We start from the raw sequence: 22,747 nt of genomic DNA on the forward strand, positions 1-22,747 counted from the left end.
GCTTAAGTCTGGAAGATGACTTCTAGTATTTTGGAGCCAGTGTGGATTGGAGTCATTCTTGAATAGTGGTATGATGTGTTCCTATCAATTTTGTTCCTTTAACCCAGGCATTTCTTACAAGAGCATTGCTCTGGTTTGGAGTTTGGAGTAACACAGAAGACTGAGGAGTCTCCCATATTGAGCCGGGCTTGAAGTTTCTGAATGTCCCTGCATTTGCAGACTTTCAGCTTAAATGTCTTGAGCTGTTGTAGCTTAGGATCTGTAGCCAGATCAGAGATGGTCAGATTTTGTGAGCTGATTTTAGAGTTTCTTACCAAAGCAGGAGGAGTGCTGCTACAGAGTGGTTTAGCACAAGTATTAACCTTAAGCAGCACATGCTGTTGCAGAAAGAGTCAGTTTTCTTATCTTCTTCCTCCTCATTTCTTCTCCACTAAATTTTAGCATATGTATGATCTTACAGTGAGGAAGTTTAGGGAGCTGAAATGGCACAAAGCAGGCCCCCCAGCAAATAGAAAAAGAGTTGGTTTTCCTCTTAGACCGTCTCCTCAGATGAACTGGATTGGTAATGTTGGAGGAGGTGTGAGGGCAGGACTTCTCATGACAGCTGACCAGAGGATGGCTTTGCTGTGATCTTTAATCAGCCTGTGAAGAGATTTCTAAATATTTCTGAAGGCACTACATCTTTCTGCTACTTGATCCTATGTGTTTTCAGAGGAACACATGCTGTTAATTCCTTAATTTCCCCAGCAAGCTTTCTCTGGCAATAGAAAAAGACAGCACAAGCAATTTGAAACGGAAAAAGCTCCTGATATTATTAGGTCAAGAAGACAGATGTCAAATCAAGTCTATAATGAAGAGCGGGCCACATGTTAATGAGAGATGCAAATGTGGATTTGAAATTTGAATGTGAAATGTGTCCAATTTCATTTTGGGCAGCAGTAGAAACATAAGTGGAGAGCAAATACATTCAAAATACCAGAATCTGTGCAGAAAATGAGGAAAAAGGCAGGTGAAAATAAAGAAATATGGAAAAGACTGGTGGGTTTAGGCAGAGTGATGACAGCAGGAAGGACAGAGAATTGACAGGTGAATGAAAGACTGAGAAATTTGATGTAATACGGTATCCTTGTAGTGGTTATCTTACCTGAAATTTAGTGTTCTTGGGTCATTTGCTGAACAGTTCCACAGACTTGCCATAAAGATTTTGAGAAAAAGCATGTGGACCCTCCATCTCAAGTACAGAATCCTAATTGCTGCTGATTTTGCTGTAACTTTGGTTTCTGCCAGGGTTTTGCAGCTGGAGGTACAGGAAGAGCATCAGTATTGCATGCTGGTTTCTAAGATAAGGATTCTTTGTTGCTGTTGTTTAACAAACTAAAATCCTGTCTTTTTTGTAACAAATGGATTTGATATTTGTAAATTAATTTATCATGTTCTCTAGCTGTGTCATGGGATTTCTGGTTTATGGGATGTAAGATTGTCAGAGGGTCAGCCTAGTGTTTGTCACCGGGCTTCAGCAACAGAGCAGTGCCAAAGTGCTTGCACTGTGCTGTAAGTTAAATACAGAAATCTGTGCAAATTCTTACCCTGACTTTGTTGCTTAAATTGATCTTTGGAGAAGGAACTTCATTCTAGTTTACTGTTTAACTTTTTTAAATACTAAAGTAAAGGTTATCTCAGTTACCTCACTAAAAAACAGAAACTAGTAAGCCACACAGCGCAGTAATAAAGTAGATTGCATCATAACATAATCCTGAAGATAAGAGCATTTAAAGCTTTGATCTGCTTTTTTTGGTTTCTGAAAGTTTCAAGAGAAACGTGGTGCAGTAGGTGCAGTTCTGAGAGGCAAGAAGTAATTTCTTTCCCAGGATAGGCCAAGGTAGTATGGAATGTTAAGGATTTCTTGTTTGTTTTTCAGCAATTTGAAAATCCTTTCAGTCAAGAAGTCCTTGATTAGAATGGTCATATTTCATTTATTTCTGTTTACTTCAGTCCAGTTCAGTGAAATTGATTCATATTGGAGAAAGGGTGCCAAAGATAATTTTAATTTAAATGTATTGTTTGCTAGCATTACTGTGAAACAAAAGTTTAAAAATACAATAAATTATCATAATTACTTTGAATATTAAAGTATTCTTTCTGGTTTTTGAGGAACTGTCAATCTTGATGATTCTGTGAGTAGGCTGGGATATGTGCTGGCAAGATGCAGGGTGAAGGGGGACATGTACATGGGCAGGTTCCAGCTTTGCAGTGGTTTGTATTGGAAAGCAGATGCAGGGTTACAGTCCTACTCTGTCCTTTGAAATTCAGGATCAACACATCTCAGAAGATTTATAATTGACTTGGACTTCAGTTTATTCTGACCTTCTTTTTGCTCAGTGTGCCTTTGAATGCACATCCCGTTTCTGAGAATAAGATCTTAAATTTATTGGTATGGTAGTTTTGTGGTGTATAATTGGACTTCGTTGCACTACAACAGCGTTGTTCCCTAGGGATTGGCATCACCATGGTCAGTTGAGTCATTGGGAGCAATTTGAAGTGGTTTCTCCATTTGGCAACCATCCTAATCCTTTTGGGACTGTTCTTTTGTAGAAGGAGGAGAGAAAAAGCTTTTCATTTTTCAGGTTTTCTTGGAGTTGGATTGAATCTTTCTGTTAGAGAAATTGGTGTCAGGGTTCCCATGGACTTCAGTGGAGCATGCAATACCAAGCCTCAAAAATTGTTTTGCTGTTTGTATGGGAGCAGACTGCCGGAAGAAGAAAGCTGGCAAGAAAATGTACAGCTTCTTTTTTGATGGGGAATAAAGCACGAAGACAGTATGTTCTTTGGTTTGCAGGCTTCTGGGCTGCTTGTGGTAAATGTACAGATGCCTCTAGTCAACCCGGTGACTAGCAACTTTGTGCACATGGAGAGTTGGTGCTTATGTGAGTTTGTTGATGTCAGAACCTTTCTCCTACCTTGTGTGCACAAGGTTCAGTAGCCAGCTCTACAGCAGTATTTCTTACCTGCAAGTGGAAAATATGACCCAAAAACTTTGGCAGCTAACCTCTCCTCTACTTGCATGTGCACAGCTTGGAGCCTGTGAGTAGTAGGGCTTGCTGAGGAAGTGCAGAGGTGAACCGTGGGCCTGAGAGAAAACCCTCTGCATGGTCTCACTGCTGGAAGATAGACCAAGGTGGGTGGGTCTAATGTGGTAGTGCAGCAAAAGAGAAGGACTTTGTGGTGCATGTTTTTCATTCTGAAAAAAACATATGGTTTTACTAAAAAAGAGTGTATAGTGAGTGTTTAGTAGCTAAATGACCCTGGGAGATGCGTCATGTGTACTCCTGTTTCAGCCCTAGGGCTAACACAGTCTGCCATTACAGACCTTGTGCTTGTGTGTGTGTGTGCAGTCCATCAGTCTTAGAAGTCTGGTGTAGGAGGATGGTAGGATTTTGCTGCGTAATGCACATTTGATGATGCCCACTTCATTTCTTGCTTTCCTTTCAAACTGGCGTTTGCTGGTGGACTCCAGGGCACAGCTTCACTGGAAGGATCATAGCCAAAAGCCCTTGTTTTCAAAAGTGAGGAATGACTGGGAGGTCCTCCTGATAAATACCCACATAGACATCATTCAGGGGCTCAGGATGATGGCTTACTTCTTTTAGCAGCCACAGTTTTCAGCAGAAAATTTGGATTAGTTGAATTTTCAGTCCAATTTTGTTACTGGAAATGAAGACATCAAGCAGTTTACTAGTATAAAACAGAAGTTTTACATGTTTTGTGGATAAATTTTCAAACTTTGTTGCAAAGATCTTTGCAGGTGGCAGTCTTGATGAGCTCTCTATATCTTCCTTCTCTTTGACCATGAAGCAAAATTGGAGAAACACTAAGTGCAATTTGTGAGTAAAAGTGAATGGTAGGTGATCTGCAGAGCTTTGATGCTTTTACTGGTTAATGAAGACTTCTTAATATCCTGTTGAGACATCAGCTTTCAGTAATGCTTGTGAGTGGTATCATGACATGAGCAGTAGATATTGCTCCCTATAAAACAGGATTTGCGCCATGTATGTACAAACTGCTCCTTGGCAGATTCTCTTTGTGTAACCCTGCTGAGGCCTCTGTTGCCTGATGCTCCCACTGCCTTTTGCTGAGTTATCCCCTTTCTCTTTCCCTGCAATGTGGGAATGTGAAACAAATTGCTGCGGAAGTCTGTCCTGGTTTAAATAGAAGGTGGGAACCTTCCTGGAATGGAGATGACCCACTCCGTCCGAATTATTATAACTTTGAAATTACCGGGTTTGCAGGCAAGGATATGAGAAAAAGAGTAACATTTTTTTTAATACATGTGTATGTATAAAACTAGGCAGACAAACAACAACGACAACAGCAACAACAACAAAACAGAAAAAAACCCAGTAACAACCTTTTTCCCACCCAACAAGCGATTTCCCCTTTGGTGCAGTTATGATCACAACCGCCAGGGGGCCTGTTAGCTCCCGGCGAGGCTGTAGGGCTGTGACTCCCCCACAGCTGCAGGGGGCGCTGTTGGCTCAGGCGGCTTCAGAGGGCAACTGATGAAAGCTCTGAGCCTCCCTAGGAGGTAATGGCAGCCTCAGGGAGAGAAGGCAGGGGGTGGGGGGGTGGTGTTTCGGTTTTCCCCTCGCTCTCACTTGTCCTGAGGTTGTCTTGGCGATGAGGCAGCAGCCGAGGATCCAGTAAGCAGCTGGGAGGTGTTGCCTCTGGAGGGAGGGAGGAGGTGGGGGGCACGTGTTTCCCCTTAGGCACCCATGCAGATGGTGAGGATCTCTCTCCCAGAAGGGGCCGGTGTTGAAAAGTCCCAGTCCAATGGTTGCTCCTGTGAGCAGTGGCGCACCAATGGCAAGGAAGGCTCAGCTGTAGCAGGAAGTCTCCTGGGCAGTAGAAGTCCAGCACCAAAACCCACTGCCATCCACCCTGCAAGCCCGGAAAAGATGGAACCACCCCCAGCTAAAAGCTTCTCCCCCTCCCCCAGAACCATTCCAATGGTATGCCAAGGCCCTGGCTACATCTTTTAAATCAATGTCCATTCATCATCTCTATGACAACAAATGGAAGGAAAATTCCCTAAAGAAAAAAAGAAAACCTAACCCCCAACAAAGTCTCCGCAATGTTTATGATTCATCATATTATTCTTCTTTTACGAAGTTGTCAGTTTCCTTAGAAAAGAATTGTGAAAACTCAGTCAAAGGAAAGAAGAAGATGGTTCTTTGAAAATATTCCTACTTTGAACCTGAATACATGAAGCAATTTGAAGTGTAGAAGTTTTTTTGTCTCCTGGAGTGTGGTATCCAAATTTCTGAAATGTTTCCAGTATTTTTTTTCAGGGAATTTCTTTAAGGGTGGGAGGGGGCACGTCTTCAAATACATTTGTATCATAAGGGGTTTTCTGCATTTGAAAGTTACTTCAGTATAATGCAAGTTTAACATGAAGTCCTGAGTAAGTTCATTTGGGTCTGATTAGAAAGAAATAGTTTTTTAAAGCTCATTCAGGTTTTGGAATGGAATTAATTGCCTGTGTTTTGGAGCATTGTTACTTTGTAGCATCTTCAGTTTGAACACTGACACATGAAACTAGAAAGACTAATGAACTTCTGTCTTGGTAGTAGCTCCAAATTTCAGTTCACTTGAGTAGACAGGGCTTCAGAAAATGCTTAGTAGCAATTTTTATTGATAAGCTTTCATGGTGAACATCATTTAATCTGAGATATAGTTAATAACGGTAATGAACATAGTGAGGCGTGGATTGACTCCAAAACTCAAATAGTTATGAAGTAGGTATGTGTTTATTCCAGCTGGGGTGCATGGGGGGTAGCCAGTCCAAAGGCATGCACACCGTCAGCAGCACTTCACTTGGTTTATATTAGGTTACAGGTTACATATGCACAAAGTTACACAATGCTCCTATACATATTCATTACCTATCCACGCTTCGTATTATAATGACTTCAAAGTTTATTTAAATATGTTCCTGCAAATGCAGTGTCACAGATTAATTGTGGGCAAGGGTCCCAAACATGAAGTTAGTAGTCTTCCTCAGGATGAACTCTTCACCCTGTTCCCTTGTGCATGCTCCCTTGGTTCTTGGTCCAAGTCCAAGCCTTAGAACTAACTTGTACCAATTCTGGGGTCCGAGGGCAGGATGTTCAGTCACACTCAGTAGTTTTTCTCAATTATTTGACTCTCTTCTCTCTATCCTCCCTGATACTAGGTAGGCACAAAATCATTAAGCAAATAATAAATTGTCTTCAGCAAGCAAATCTTAGTAAATCATTATCCAATGTCTGGCCTTCTCAATCAGTTCAAAAATTATTATTATTATCCAGCTTCTAGTTCTCCTGAATTAATAAATTCTAGCCCTCCTAAATCAATAGGAAATGCCTGATTTTTCTTCAGTCATATATTCTGCAGGTTCTGTCCTAAGAGAGCAGTTTCCAGGCTAAATTGTTATGTCTGTGCAAGGCAATGAATGGTAAGGCAATTCTGATTATTGTGGACAAAAAAAGGTTTGAGAAAAAATTGGAGGAAAACACGTTTATAAATATTTCTCAATTACTGATTTATTTCTTAAGAAAGGAAATTTATATCCTGTTTTTTTCTTGACACTAAATATTCTCTGAATGTATTTTAAAACTACAGTCTGTATAATGTATATCTCGTCCACGAGAACAAGAATGATTAAAAACCATTGTTAATTGATTATATTACAAAGGAAAAGAATGCAGTGTCATCTTACAGCTGCTTAGGTAATTACCATAGGTATCTTGTTTAAAGGACCAAGACATGCAAATATGAGACACTCAATGCATGTTTCTTTTCCGTGTTGTTCACAAACAATAAATGTTACTGATCTGAATGTTTTCTGCAGGTGCCCTCCCTATAGCTTCATTCCTCATTCCTTCGCTCAACTTCTGATTTTCTTCCTTTCCCCTCCCCCCCCTCTTTTGAGGTCAACTTTTATTTTAGAACATCAGGTAGTCCATTTTAACTTGCAGACTTCCCTGACTTTTTCTGTATAGCTTTCACTACTGGAACCATGTGTTGTGTTCATTTGCTGGCTATGGTGCTAATGAGCAATGCAGAGACCCCAGAGGGTGCCAAAGGAGAACCGTTTATTGGAAAAAACCTGATCTTTTAAAGCAGTTAACTGGTTATCAGCTTACATAGTTTTAAGGCACAAGCCCAAGTCAACCAACCACCAAACACCATGAGGTGGACACGTGAATGTCATGCAGCAGTCTCTCAGGTTCTCACGCAGTAATCTCTCAGGTTCTCACATCCCTCTATTCCAGCTGAATCATTCTCCCATAGTTCCCTTCTACTTAGCCTAAGTGACAGGCTGGAGCCATGTTACAAGGCTTTTTCCTTTACAAAGGAAGGCTTTACAAAGCCTTACCTATCACTAACAACCGTGCATGATTTTAATGTGTCCTGGATGATGGAGTACAACTACTGTTTCAGAATATGACCTTGTATTACCACTTTGCATTCTTGGTACTAGAGCCTAAAGTTGATTTCATGGAAAGGGAGATCACAGCAATGTTGGTCTCTTGGGACATGTGTACAAGTGAATCTAGGCTCTTAGATTAATAAATTACCCTTTGGCTAGATCTGCAGTAAACTCAAGAATGCATAAATGAATTAGATTATGAAAAATGAGTTCCTGGGCCTGTTAATTTGTGACAGTTCTTGCATGGCCTCAAAGACAACTTTGACATAAAGTAGGTCATTTTGTAAGAAGTAGAACTTGGAAATATTTCAATAGAGAACAATTAGGTTTTTTCAAGTATATTTTCATAAATTTTCTGCTACAGCTTAGGTGTATTTTGTACTGTGATTTCCTCAACAAGCATAACTAACAACTCAGCCACATATGTTCCCATTTTATAGAAAGGTGGGAGGCTTTTTCAGGTAAGGTTTCAGTGAAAGTAATTCAGGTGGACGATTTGATGATTTAAAATATGCATATTATAGCTCACTTGTATTGATGATTTCTTTGGAAAACTGGGGAGAGGGAAATAGTAACTTCCTATCTGTGGTGATTTTCACAAAGCAGTTACATTCTTTATTTCATGCCTTCAGAATGGTACCCCATCCTTAGGCAGAAACTGCTGGCAGCTCTGGGGCAGATCTGCTTCTTTTCCTGCCAGCCCTTTTTGAAACATACCATACTTGAGATGAAATGCAATGTTTCATCTTCATTATGATAATATCACAAAAAGAAAGCTCAGACTTTGTTTGTTGTGTCTTTGTGGGTTTGTTGTGGTGTTTTGGTTTTGGGGTTTTTTTTTTTGTTTGTTTGTTCTTTTTTTTTGGTGGTTGTTGTTTGGGGTTTTTTTCCTTTTTTTTTTTCCTTCTCATATTTCCTTTTTTAAAAGAATAGTAAAGATTGTTCCTGAAGATCTGCATCAGGTAGCTGAGCCTTTATTGCAGTTCCCAGGATGCTGGCGCTGTAGCCAGCATAATTTTGTTTAGGCACTTTCTTTGTGCATTAGCTGTCTTATATGGTTCACTGGCATTTCATATAGTGATGTGACTTAGGAGCTGCTGCCAGGAGAGCATTATTCCTGACCTTCCTCCCATGGACTATGCTGTTGGAGGGATGGCAGCCTGCAGGGGAACTTGGAAAACCAGACCTTGGCTCTCTCGCTGATTACACTGTCCCACCTTCCTTGATCTGGTGCCACAGTGCCTGAGGCAACCCTTAACGAGGGAATTGGGTGGATGAAATATTGTATCATGCCTAAAGAAGGAGATTTTTATTATTATTTTTAAATTATTTCTGGGTGCCTTTCCACTTTCCCCTCCACCCCTTTTTTGGGAGGACAGAAGTCCTTGTCCTTTGTTATGTTATGATATGTTACTTTGAGATAAAAATACCCTGTTAGCTTGATTAGGTATTGTACTGTCTCACTGCTCCAATACTTAACCTTATTCATAGAGAAATTCAATTTAAAAGTGCAAGCACAGAAGCAAAAAAGAGCAAGAAAACCCCCAAAACCCCCAATCCCCAAATGGTTAGTTGCTTCTGTTAATGGTGTAGAGTAACAGGTGTATAAGGTTGCAACTCAGGCAGAGTGAATCCATGAACAGGCTTGTGGTGTCGTGACACGGTGGACTTTGCTGACTTTCTGTGAATAAAATACTCTGCTTGTGGAGATGTAGAAGTGCTTGTTGTGCTTCAGGGGGTTAGGGAAGCAGCTTAGAAGAGGCTGTAAGTCCAGCCTTGTTAACGCTGCGATTTTACAGTATGAGAAGCTGGATATCTTCTGTAATTACACAAGAGAGGCTTGAGAGACCTGATGTGGTATACAGAATATTCTTGTCAGGGCTCAGGTTTTGGCTTGGTTTTCTTACTGCATACAGATACTAGTGCTGTAAAATCAAGAACTTGAAAGGCAGTGAGGAGAATGTGTTTGACCATGCAGCCTTATTTCTGCTTTCATAGGCTTCTGCCTTCCCAGTGTGCAGAGAAAAACATTCTGAGAAAGCCAAGTACGAGTGTTCAGTTTAAGTCTGTGGTTTAAGCATGGAGCCCAGTGCATGGACTAGGGTCAAGCAGGCTGCCTTGCAGATGGCAGTCTTTCTGAACAATTTAATTATAGCATAAGTGGCAGACTTGCATGAAATTCCAGATAAAAGCACATTAGGGGATTTTAAGAGAAGAGATCATGTATATATGAAGCTTCATATAGGTGAACCAACCCAACCTGTCACTTCATTAAAACCAGCTCCTGTTTCCACCACTCTCAATACCCAAGGCCATTGGGGTGATATACCAAGAAGTTGTATGTGCCCTGCTCACAGAGTAAAGCAGTGAGTGCATGTTCTCATGACCAGGAGTAAAAACTGCAGCAACATCTTTTCCCCCATCTGTGGTTAATGCCTAGAAGGTTCATCATCTCCCCTCTTTCTCTCACACATACACTCACACCTGCATGTTTTGTTTTGCTTTGCTTTCCTTTTCATAGGAAAGGATCAGTAAGGAAGGAAACTAATTGGAGTGTTGAAATGTTTGCTGACTTTGTATGCCTAGAGAAAAAAGGAAGAGGACTTGAGAGGACAGCATTTGGCTCCTAGCATGGAATTTAAGAGTCATTGTGTGGGCAGAGAGAACGGAAATTAGAACTAACGTGATGCCAGGATGAGTGGATTGGAGATGCAAGAGTAGGGGTGAAAGGAGTTGAAATAGTCGGGTGTTTTGTTGCAGGAAACTCTTGGACAGCAACTCTGTCTGTGAAGCAGCTGAGATGTTGGAAAGGAGGATGGCTTATTAGCTGGTCCCAAAGAATTAAGAGCAGTATGTGAAACTGCTAGGTGAGGCTGAGGGTTGACTGCAATAGCTAGTGAGGCTGGAGCTATTAAACATAAAAGGATGTTGTGGATGGATGCAAGAGGATGTGGCTGAAGATAAGAAATAGTATGTCTCTGGAAACTTGTCCTCAGGATTTAATTAAAAGAAAAAATTTCCTGGCTGGTTTGGAAGACATTCAGCCTGGGATTATTTGTTTATGCTAAGTATTTTGGTGGGGGTTTTAGGAATTTTAGTTTAGGAATTGATTATTTTTAATCCTTTTCTTCTAACCTGCAGGGTTAGAAGGGTATTTGCATACACTCTTCCCAAGTGGTAGTTGGAAATTAGTGCAAATACCTGAGTGTTATTTGCAGCAGCAGATGGCTGGGAATTGTGGAACTAGGGTAGAGCTCTTCCTTCTTGGTTGCCTTGCTATTTCTCATGTTGGCCCATGACAGAGAATTTCGAAAGTGCAGCTAATGCTAGGTTTGGCTCTCATAATTCTCTTTGAGCATGTGAAGGCATTACTTGGATTACAGAGAGTGACAGGAAAAGCTTGGATGCCAGCTTCAGCTAGCCCTGTACCCTTGCTTCTGTGTGTAGAAGAGCCTGATGGTGGAGGAAGCCAGGAGCAAGTGGCTGAGCATGATCAGACATAACAGGACATAGCTTAAGCCACAGAGACGTGGCAGAGAAGGAAAGGTATTCTGCCAGTGATGGGAGTGTGCTGGGTTGGAGGGGTGTTGGTTCCTGGGCAGGGGGCTTCCACAGGGAGAGCGATGGAGCTACTGTAAAGTATATGTAGAATAGTTGTCGTTAAAAACAGTAGTAAACTAGGATATTTTTACATGAGAAATAGGATAACTTTATTCTGCATATGACTGTCTATTTTCCAGACACAGACTGCAAGACTGAGAACAGGACATTTGTTTCAGGGTTGATGGTGTGTGGTAAGATAGGAAAAGGCTGCGGGCAGCCTAGACCTAAATAAGTTACAGCTGTGCCCTTAAACAAGCGAGATAAACAACTTCGTGAGAAAAAGAAGCAGAGAATGCAACTGTGTATGACTAATTAGAAAAGGCACCTGCAGATAATGTGCTAACCAACTGTAATGTAATAAGGAATACCTGTTACGCATGTGAAGAAAGGGTATAAAAGAGTGTACTGAGGGATAATAAATGGTTGATGCCTGCCACCATCTACGGTGTCAGCCTTGAGTCCACCATCAAATAGTGACCCCGATGTGATAAGGGTTGAGACCACAGATCAGAGAGTGGCCGGTGGTGGAGCCCAGCCAAGAAAACAGGTGGAATGAGAGGCTGAAGAAGTGTGGACGATTTAAGAGAGGAGGAAAAAAAACGACACACCTGACCCCAGGTGAGCGGCTGGTAACATAGAAGTGGGGGCTCAAATGTCAGCAGAAGAAAACTCTATTTTGGAAATTTTGCTGCGATCTTTACAAAAGAGAAGCATTATATATGAAGACCGGGTATTATGCGCCCTGCTCATTTGGTGTAGAAGAAACAAGTTAAGAGCAGATGTACAGACTGCCCCTTTGGTTGAAAGGTGGGAGGAAATAAGACAAGTGTTCTAGGAGGCAGCTACAAGGGAGGATGAGATAGCCACAAAATCATTAACGCCGTGGTGCTCGGTTCGGAACTCGTTGCCGCAAATTGCCGAGATACGGAAGACTTGAACGCCCAATATGAGTGTACAGCAAGCTTCGTTTATTGGGTTTCAGCATACATACTTATAGTGTGGCTAATTAGATAATGCATATTCTGTAACCGCGCATCACTATTGGCTATTTGTTTCAACGCCCTAAGTTTGGCTGTTTGCCCTATATATGGATACATACTAACTTTTATGTCTGATTTCTGCATTCTTGCTGGCTATTCTACATTCCATTTAACTACTACTATCTTAATGTTTCAGCAAGGGCATCATGTCCTTGCCACTGATTGGGCATAGGGTTGCCATTCGAATAATGGTTGCTTACTGAATCAGTTATACTAGCTGAGTACGACTATTGTTAAAAGACAGCTTGTCTAAGTCTACATGTCCCTTTTCTATTAGCCATTCTTCAACAACATCTCCCCCGTTTTCTTTACGGGTCTGTGCAAGCCAAAGTTGGTTTACTGTCTGCGAGAGTGATTTCTTTAAGCATTGCAAAGCACAAGGTAAGATGATAGCTATGCCAACAAAAATAAGCAAGGCCACTAATCGTATTTGCATGATATAGTGAAGCCATCCCGTTATACCCCAATCAGCCCAGGGAATTCCGAATAGGCCATCGTCGTCTTGCATGGTTATCTTTGCTGTATGCTCTTTAAGCCATTGTAGCTGTCTATGGATTGACTCACCATGATTGCTGAGGTTAAAGCAACATATGCCTTCAAATTCATCACAGCCATGCCCCTGAGCAAGGAGCAGAAAATCTATGGCAGCACGGTTCTGCAGTATGGAATGCCTTAAGCTATCCATGTCTGCGGATAGCTTTTCTATTATTTCTGTGGTAACATTCGACTGCTTGCTTACCCAGCAGGCCAATTTCCCTAAGGTATTTAATGCGTGTGCGACTCCAATGTGTGGTATAATGGACGCAAAGACCCGAGATGTTGGATTCCACAGTGCTACCTTGTCTTTGCAGTTTGCATCCAAATTAAGACTGCGTCTCTTTCTGGAGCGTGTTAAGTTGGCCGCGATGGTTTTGTTCATGGCAAGCAAGGTGAGTTTGCCCAAATAACATGGTCCCCCGTGAGCACCTTTAGGGATTCCCTGCCATGCACGGTCTCCACAAATGAGAAATATACCTGGGGGAAGGGCAAGGGTGCTTTTATTAGCCCAAATCCGTACATGACCGTTGCCCCAGCCATAGCTTCCATGCTGGCCACACTGGGCAGAGATGTTGGCAAATACTGCCGTGTGGGGAGTCCGCCAGGTGCTGTTAAAAATTACTGTGGAGCTCCCAAAAGATATGCAGCCTGTTTCATTGCCACTTACATTAAGGGCTCGGCTTCCCAAGAGATCCAGCTCTTGAGGGTCCCATGGCAACGATGTGTTGAGACCAGACAGCAAAAGAGTAGTACAATGGCTAACATTGACAGCCTTCAAGCAGTTGTTAGTTGAGTATCGTGCAAAACTAGTATTGTCAAAGCCTGGGATACCGATTAAGCATGTGTGAAAGGGGTCAGTAGCTGATGCAAGTGCAAGGCAAAAAGCACTAGTATGCATCTGATTTGCCCAAGTAACCCACAAATTTTTCCTGGGCTCAATTGAATGGAGGGGGCTGCTGATGGTGGCTATGGTGGCATCTGTTAGCACAACCCCTAGGGTGCACAGGAGCGTGCACAGGAGCGGGAGCAAAACGCCTTTTAGTGCGCTCCCATTCATTTTCTGCAATAACCCAATACCTTGGGATCTTTGCTAAAGGCGATTGAGAAGGGGAGCACACTGCTCTCAAAATTTGGGACCCAGAATTTGATATAGCCCAATCTACAGCCTCTTGGGCCTCCCAACGTATCCAGGCTACAATTTTTTGCTCCTCAGCTTCAAATAATTGTAAGCCTTGCCAATCAGGCAGCCCTGTATATGCAGCTAAAGCTCGTTGTAGCGCAATAGGTGACCAAGTAACTTGGGCTGTCCGTGTATTGACACAACTTAAACAACAAATAGTGTACACCTCCTGATGGACCCACCAACGTTTTTTACAAATACCACACTTAATAAGCAACCACGCCTGACACCACGGCTCAGTACAGCTCTTGCAAGGGGATCTGGTCGGGGTTGGTAGAGTGCCCAGTCTATTTATGATTTGTACCAATTCCGGTAAGGTTTGCCAAGGTCCGACTCGAATCCCAGCTCGCTGGAAGATTGGATCGATAGCACAGTGTAGAAGTCGGAGCAGTCGTGGCGTCTCAACGAGCTGTGGTACTGGGGCTATCTGAATCTGCGCCAGGTTGATCGAGTGCAGGCTTCACCCAATGGCTAGGAACCCAAAGGGGGCCTGTAGAGGAAGACACACAAAAATAACCTCTGCCAGAATATATGACCTCTACTGGACCCTCCCATATGCCTGTCTTGGGGTCCTTATACAGGACCTTCATGCGTGGTACCGGTGGCTGTGCCACTCCCTGGTGATGCATTAAGATAGGCGGTAGATCCTGATCACCAAATATGCACAAGTGATTTAGTACAAACAGGGTTTTAGAAAGCCTTTCTCTACTATCTGTAACCTCTTTATGTTTAGCCAGATAACCTTTTAATGTCGCATTTGCTTGTTCTACCATTGCCTGCCCTGTCGGGGAGTGAGGAATTCCTGTGGTATGCTTTATGTCCCAGAGTTGCATGTATTTTTTCAATAAGGCACTACAATAAGCTGGTCCATTGTCTGTTTTGATAGCCTTAGGTTTGCCTAATACTGCAAAGCAACTAGTAAGGTGCCTTGTAACATCCCGGGCTCTTTCGCCGGGCTGTAATGTTGCCCATATCATGTGGCTATATGTGTCAATGCAGACATGGACATATTTTAGTCTACCAAATTCAGGGAAATGTGTTACATCCATCTGCCATAGCTCATTAGCTTGTAGCCCTTTGGGGTTTACTCCCATGCCTAAGCCAACACCCTGAATATTGAAGCTACAGATAGGACAGGCCCACGCTATGGCCTTGGCTTCTGCCAATGGTATTCCAAAACCCTTATGGAGACCCCTTGCGTTCTGATGGAAGTTCATATGGGTGTGGCGAGCCTTCTCAAAAGAGGACACTGGAGCTTCTGCCACCGCTACCAATCGATCTGCTCTGGCGTTGCCTTCTCCAAGGCCCTCTGACCATTGATGGCTCCTTATATGTAGCACGGCATACAGGTCTGTCCTTTGGTCAATGGTGCGCTTAAGTGCCATTAGGAGTTCCGCTAGTCGGTGCTTTTGAACATCTTTAATCATCGCTGCCTCAATTCTGTTGGCAATATCTGCAACGTAAAGTGAGTCCGTGACGATGTTAACAGGTTGGCTTGTCCAGTTGGTAAAGACCCAAACCACTGCCGACAGTTCTAGGGTTTATAACGAGTCCTCTGGTGTTGCGGGAATGATTTTGTGTCACCATTGCTTCTCCTCCATCCACGTCGCAGCAGCTGTACGGGAGCGTTTGCCAGCATCTGTATAGACAGTCACTGCTCCTGAGAGTGGAGAGGCTGACCGCAATGGCTTTACTAACCATCGGTGGTTGGACATCCATGCCAGCGTAGGAGGCTGGAGAGGTCGGATACTGATGAGTGTTCCCTCTTCCAGCAGCGCTGCTTGGAGTTCTACAGAATTCTGTAAGTACCAATTCAGGTCATCCAGCTTCAATGGTACCTGTATTTCCCCTGGCGATGTTCCTAGGATCTCCCTTATCCTTTGGCGGCCGCGTTTGATGAGATTTGCCATTGTAATGATATCTTCTTGAATTGTTTTCCATGGTTGAAGGGGAGGTGCTAACCATTCCAGCACCAAAACATCATATTCGTTCTTGCTGGTGGGGGTGTTTTCCCCCATTTTCTTTTTATGCTGGGTGATGGCACCTAAAAGGTACTGAGGGCCAGTTACCACAGTTATGTTCAGTGGCAGTTCAAGAAGGCAACGAGATGTATGGTTTTGTACAACACGTTCAGAAATAGTTTGTATCGCTGCCAGCTGTGCTGTAGATAGAGTGACCCTTGTAGCTGGATCAGTACCTTTTAGTAGGGGCCGCAGGACATTCAACAGTTCATTAGGAATACCAATGACAGGCCGAAGCCATTATAGATCACCCATCAGTTTCTGAGCATCATGCAGGGTTTGGATGTTTACATGAACTTGTAGTTTTTGAGGACGGACTTGATGGTCCATTATTGTCCATCCTAAGTATCGCCATGGCGATGTGCGCTGCACTTTTTCTGGGGCAATCACAAGGCCCTGAGCACGCAGGTGATGAGTCAGGGTATGTAACTGTTCCTCTGTAAAGGGTGCACTCTGTGCCAGTAGTATATCACCCATGTAGTGATAGATAATTACTTCCGGCCAGGCCTTCCAAAGGGGCCTGAGAGCTGTATCCACATACAGTTGACAAAGTGTTGGCGAGTTCCGCATTCCCTGTGGCAGTACAGTCCATTCAAAACGCTGTGCTGGTGCCTCACGGTTAATTGAGGGCAGCGTAAAGGCAAAACGCTGCATGTCGTCTGGATGTAATCCAATAGTGAAAAAACAATCTTTTAAATCCACAATAAGTAAAGACCATTCGTCTGGTAGCATGCTGGGACTGGGGAGTCCTGGTTGTAAGGCTCCCATAGCTTGCATTTGCTCATTTACAGCACGTAAATCATGGAGCAGTCTGTATTTTCCAGATTTTTTCTTTATTACAAAAATTGGAGTATTCCAGGGGCTGGTGGATAAACGCAAGTGACCCTGTTGGAATTGTTCTTGTACTAAGCAATGTGCTCGTTCTAGACTTTCCTTTTTTAGAGGCCATTGCTCCATCCATCTGGGCTCATTTGTGTTCCAGGTGAGACGGATGGGGAAAGTCCATGCAATGGCTTTATTATTAGCCATTCTTCAACAACAGCAAATGAAAGCCAATAGAGAGGGGGGAGCCGCCGCCATGGCCCCAGCAGCCGGCCCCCTGCTGCGGCCGCTTCCCCTTCGTCTCCTTGTCCTCCCACTCCTCCCTGCGCCGAGGCTGCTCCTATGCAAAAACCTGTTTTACCAGTATCGCCTAAGAGCTACCCTCTCACCCCGGACTTCAATGACAACTCTCTAATGCCTCCAGAGATGGCACAAACAGTGCGGCCCCAGGACAAAGCCCCTGAGCCTGTTTTGATCAATCTGTTGCCACCAGTGGGGTCGGGAGGGGTGGGCTATTGGCTAGCCGCCACTCCACTGCGGGATATGTTCACACTGGAGCAAGTGACCATCTTGGTGGGGGGGGCGGATCCAAACAAGTTTTGGACAAGATTGTATGAACGTGCTAGGGAAGCAGGAGAGTTGAATTTGGTAGACCGAATTCTAACATGCCCTATGAGTCGAAAAAATGGCAACAGCCCTGATGAGCGGGACCCTTTTCATTATAATGGTATTACAAGAAAACTAGCTCTGCAAAAGATTGTTATTTGTGCATGGTGTGGAAGTTATGGTGGAAAGAGAGGGGCAATAGAAAAATGTTCTATGTGTAAAAGAAGAGGGATGCAAGTTATAGTTCAGCAGATTGGACCTAGCATGGTGCAGCAAATCCAAATGGAATTTGGATTTGTCCAGAATGCAAAGACTAAGGTGAAAGAATAAATCTAAAGGACAGGTGTGACAATTACAATGGCTATAAGGTTGTAAGAGAGAAAAAGATCATAGAAGTTCACATTGACAAAGCTATGAAAGATGGTCAGAAGATAATATTTCATTGAAAAAGTGACCAAGAGCCTGATCTGGAATCTAATAATGTTATAATTGTGCTTGATCAACAAGATCACAGTGTCTTTCAGAAACATGAGAGCATGACAGTCACGGAAATGAGAATTCAACTCTCAAAGGCTTTATGTAGTTTCCAAAAGACAATTGATACTCGGGACAACAAAGTTCTTGTCATATCTACTAGGCCAGGTGAAGTGATGGGACATGATGACCTAAAGTGTATCTACAATGAAAGAATGTCTGTCTACAAATCTCCAGTGGACGAAAGCAGCCTAATGATACACGTTTTGGTTCAGTTTCCAGAGCACTACTGGCTTCCAAAGGAGCAACTGGTGGGAATGGATGTCATGTAACATGTAAATTTTCACAATGAAAACTGCATGGCTGTAATAGCCACTGCTAGTGGGTTTTATGTTCAGCAAATTGAGTTGTTACACTGTCAGTATCACCTTTTTGTAATTAATTTATATTGTGTTCTTGTAGTCTTTCCATATAAAGCAAATGCTATACAGCTGAGAACCAACTAAGTTAGTATACATTTTCCTTGCTGTGAAAGTTCTCAATTTATTGGAGTCTAATGTCACAAAACCGCAGCTATTGATTTTTTTGTTATTATCCCATGAGCACAGGGGTGAGGATTTTAATGGCGTGTTCCATATGAATTTGGAAAACGAATCAGTGTTGATTCATGAATGCATTCAGGAATTGGTGGAAATTACATAGAAGGTGCTTGTACCGTGTTTGCTATTTTTTCTGCAAGGGCCCTGCAGAGAATGGTAAACACGGCATTTGTGGTTGAAAAGCAAAAAGGGGGAATTGTGGTAAGATAGAAAAAGGCTGCAGGCAGGCTAGACCTAAGTAAGTTACAGCTGTGCCCTTAAACAAGAGAGATAAACAACTTCGTGAGAAAAAGAAGCAGAGAATGCAACTGTGTATGACTAATTAGAAAAGGCACCTGCAGATAATGTGCTAACCAACTGTAATGTAATAAGGAATACCTGTTACGCATGTGAAGAAAGGGTATAAAAGAGTGTACTGAGGGATAATAAATGGTTGATGCCTGCCACCATCTACGGTGTCAGCCTTGAGTCCACCATCAATGGTGCTTGTGTCACTGCTTCTCATGTGACACCACTCCTGCTGTGGCTAATCTGGGACTCTGCAGTGTCACTGCTTTCCAAGTTGTAGATTGGAAAGCTTGCAGAGACAGTGTACATGGACATACAGAAATAATTATCCTATCCTTCTTCATGGATATGCCAAACAGTTGGAAATAAATGTGGCATGTCTGCTTGATGCTGCTCTTCAACACATTGGTGCAAAATTCTGGGAAGCAGAATATTTGTAGATTCTATATATACCTTTAGAAAGGAATAGACACAGTTTTTGATCCAACTGTAGTTTGTTAATCTGGAATTGAAAGCTTATTTTCATAGTTGAAGCATTGTTTAGTTATCCTTCAGATGCCATTGCTGTCAAAGGATCTTTTCCACAAGCAATTTTAAGACTCTAGTCTTCCTAAACACTGGTTATTAAATGTGTAAATCTATTTTTGTGCTTGTAGTAACTGTCTGCAGATTACTTCACTGAAGTGATAAAACCTTCCTTTGTCCATTTAAAGCAGTGAGGTAAATAGCTAGCTGTGTCACGTCCGTGATTAAAAAGTAGATTTTCTGATAATTTCTGTGAATGGTTCTTTTTATTAAAGTAGTGTTGATACTTTAAGTATAGAATATTCAACACATGAATTGAAGTGTTCAGATGAGAGTAAACTTGTCCACAGACCAACTTGTTTGGTTGTTTGTTTTCTTATTTAAGGAAAGCTGGGGAGGACATCAGTCAAGGAAAGTCTGGATGTAATCAAACTCCATCCTACTTTGATCTGTCTTCCCTTTAAGTAAATCAAAGTATTCAAATAATTCCAGTTGCTAAAGGTGCAACTGCTGAAAATGCCCTTATTTTTGTTCTGTCTATTTACTGTTGTAATTTTTTCATCACTTCTTTTATCTGTATGAATATTCCTTTCTAGCATTTCTGTAGTCACTCTTGGATTTAGTTTTTTGTGTAGATACTGTCACTGACTGCCTGAGACAGACTTCAAGCAGAATTCTAGCTCATAAATTCCTGTCAGATACAGGGTGCGTCAGCAGGAATTGTTCAGTGGTGTGCTGCAGGGAGTCTGGACATTGTGCTTTCTGAAAGACTGAGCAGCCTTTTCTCCTTGTGACAGCAGAGAGTTAAATATTACATTTGAATTCAGTCTGACTTAAAAGTCTTGGCTGTGCCAGATGCTGAAGCTTACGGTAGAAGAAAGATTCAATACTCACAAATGTATGATGTAATTTAAGCCAGAATATCATGAGTAAGTAGAGCAAACAACTGGAGGATAAAGGAGAAAGAATAGAAGGAAACAATAAGAAAATATGTCCACTTTAGATTGGCAATTAAATGAATACATATCTCTGATTTAGAGCAGTCAGAATTCAAACTGATGTGGGATGTAAATTGGAGAAAAATACTAGGGAGTTTAATTTAAAAAATAGTAATTGATTATGTGTTAATTTTCCACCTTAATTTTAAATAATTTTTTCTTGCCTCTTGCCGGGTTGTCTGTTATTTCAAACTGTTGGTGAAGATGTATTCCAATTCCTGATTATGCTTTACATTCTGTGAGATACTGGTTTTGTTTTGTTTTCTTTTCTTTTTCCATTAAATTCATTTTAAGGTGTAATGCCTCCCTGTATTTCACAAGGGGTGCATGTACGTGTGTTTTTGTGCAAGTGTGTGTATGTGTAGGTGTGTTCCATTTTACAGTTTCCATGGATGGAGCATACTCCATTAGGAATTCATACCATTTGTTACTCTGAATCTTGTTCTCTTCTCTATGATGATTCTGCTTTTAGAATATACAGGAAAAGATTATATGCAAGAAGTAAGAGCAAATCTGTACCGCTAATTCCAATCATATACATTTATAGTTCTTTGAGATTTACGTATAGTTATTTCTATTGCTACTGTTTTGATTGTCTAACTAAAACTGAAGGTCTAAGTTGAAATAGCTTTGCTATTTCAATTTGTGACTAGTCCCTGAATAATCAGCTAATCTTGAAAACCTTTTAAAATTTTATTTTATGAAAATATGTTAAAAGGAGCAATACTCTGAATAGTCAGTTACGCTAGCAGATGAGGGACATGATGATATCAATAGGTGAAATACTAAGCTTTTGAATTTAAATGTCTTTTAGTATCAGAGATGGCTGCCTCATGATTACGCTCAAGTATTCAAGATTGAACCAAGATGTGCTGAGCATGTGTGACTGGGTGGAGAAACTTATTTATATAATTATGTATCAGAGATTAATTGAAAACACAAAAATTACCTCTCTTAAAGATTTCAGTTGTGTATAATGCTGGTAATTTGAATGCTGGCAGAGGTTGTCCAGAAAGCTCTGGAGTCTCCATCCCTGGCGATATTCAAAAGCTGTCTGGACATAGTCCTGGGTAGCAAGCTCTTGGTGGCCTGCTTGAGCAGGGAGGTTGGACCTGATGAACCCCAGAGCTCACTTCCAATCTTAACTAGTCTGTGATTCTATAGGGATCAGGGCAATTCTCAAAGATGGCTAGCTAGAGGAGAGGTTTGGGGATTCACCTGCCTGCAGTGAGCATGCCAAGAGGCCTCTCAGCTGCAAGAGTGGCAGCTGTGGTTGTGGCCTGGCTGCTTCTTTGCTTTAGTGTTGTCCTCTGTTGTACCCTCTTTGGTTTTCTCAGATTTGTTTCAAAATAGTCTTTGATCTCCATTTGGGTAACATATGTCCAGCTAGTGGTATCATCAACACCTTTGTATATAGACAAATACAAACACCATTTCATAGAATCATAGATTATCCTGAGGTGGAAGGAACCCACAGGGATCAGCAAAGTCCAACTCCTGGCCCTGCACAGAACAGCTCCAATGATGACAGCGCGTGCCTGAGAGCATTGTCCAAACACTCAATGTCTTGTCAGGTTTGGTTCTACCTGCTAGGGAGTCTGTTCCAGTGCCCAGCTACCATCTGGATGAAGAACCTTTTCCCAATACCCAACCTAAACCTTCCCTGACTCAGCTTCATGCTGTTTCCACTGGACAGAGATCAGTACTTGTCTCACTACTTCCCCTTTAAGTTACTTGAATTGGGAATTAAAAATATTTTTACCCAAGTTGAGTCTCTCTTGCCTAAGACAGTAATTGGTAAAGATTTTCTCTATCTCTATCCAAAAGCTTTCTCATCTCATTTTCTCCACTTCTTCTATTAAGGATGTCTACATTTTAGTTCCAAATCCTGTATGTCATCAGATCTGGTAGTGGTAAACACGAGTTTTAGCAAGATTATATGAAATTCTGAGTAGCCTGAGTGGCTTTTTAGATTTTTGTTTCTGCAGTTGGTATATAAGGAGACCTGGTAATGAAAATGGAAGTAAATGATGATATAGCTGTAGCTGTTGATTGCCGGTTAAGTATTCTAGATTACACTGATCTCTGTTTCCTCTAAGATTAATTAGAGGAATCTCTGTTTCTGTTTCTCTGTTAATCTCTGTTTCTTTTAAGATTAATTAAGGGAATTTCTCTACAGCAGGTTACAATAATGTTGAAAGTTTAGGTATCGAAACTTTCCTAGCGCTGCTTGCACTGACGTTGTAGAAGGAGCAGTGGCTCATTAGGGACACTATAAATAAATACAAGGCTCGTTTTTCTGTGCCAGTAAGTAGGTCCCACTTCAATTCAGAGCAAATATGTTAGATAAGCCTAGTGAGGGGAGCTCTCCTCGGCATGTACAGTGGTGTTAACCTAATGATAATGAAATTCAAAGCCTGTTATCTCTCCTAAAGGATGGGCCAAGCTTTGTGTGAGCTTTCAGCAGAAATTAGGAGCTTAGTAACTGATGTAGAAGAGGCTTCTTTGTATTTCTTTGTCCTTGTGTATTTTTGACAAGTACTGCTAACTACTTATCATTTGCTCTACTTTACTGACCAGCAGTTA

At 41.9% G+C, this 22,747-nt stretch overlaps 1 protein-coding gene and 1 pseudogene across 5 annotated transcripts in view; both read left to right on the forward strand.

Annotated features, from left to right (window-relative positions):
- Positions 1-22,747, forward strand: part of APP (amyloid beta precursor protein) — a 232,257-nt gene that overhangs the window by 56,953 nt on the left and 152,557 nt on the right. The window lies entirely within an intron of this gene.
- On the forward strand, positions 17,148-19,059 carry LOC146445454 (dnaJ homolog subfamily A member 4 pseudogene; annotated as a pseudogene).

The sequence above is a fragment of the Lichenostomus cassidix genome, chromosome 1 (assembly GCF_008360975.1).
Source record: "Lichenostomus cassidix isolate B80296 chromosome 1, HeHo_3.0, whole genome shotgun sequence".
Classification (NCBI taxonomy): Eukaryota; Metazoa; Chordata; class Aves; order Passeriformes; family Meliphagidae; genus Lichenostomus; species Lichenostomus cassidix.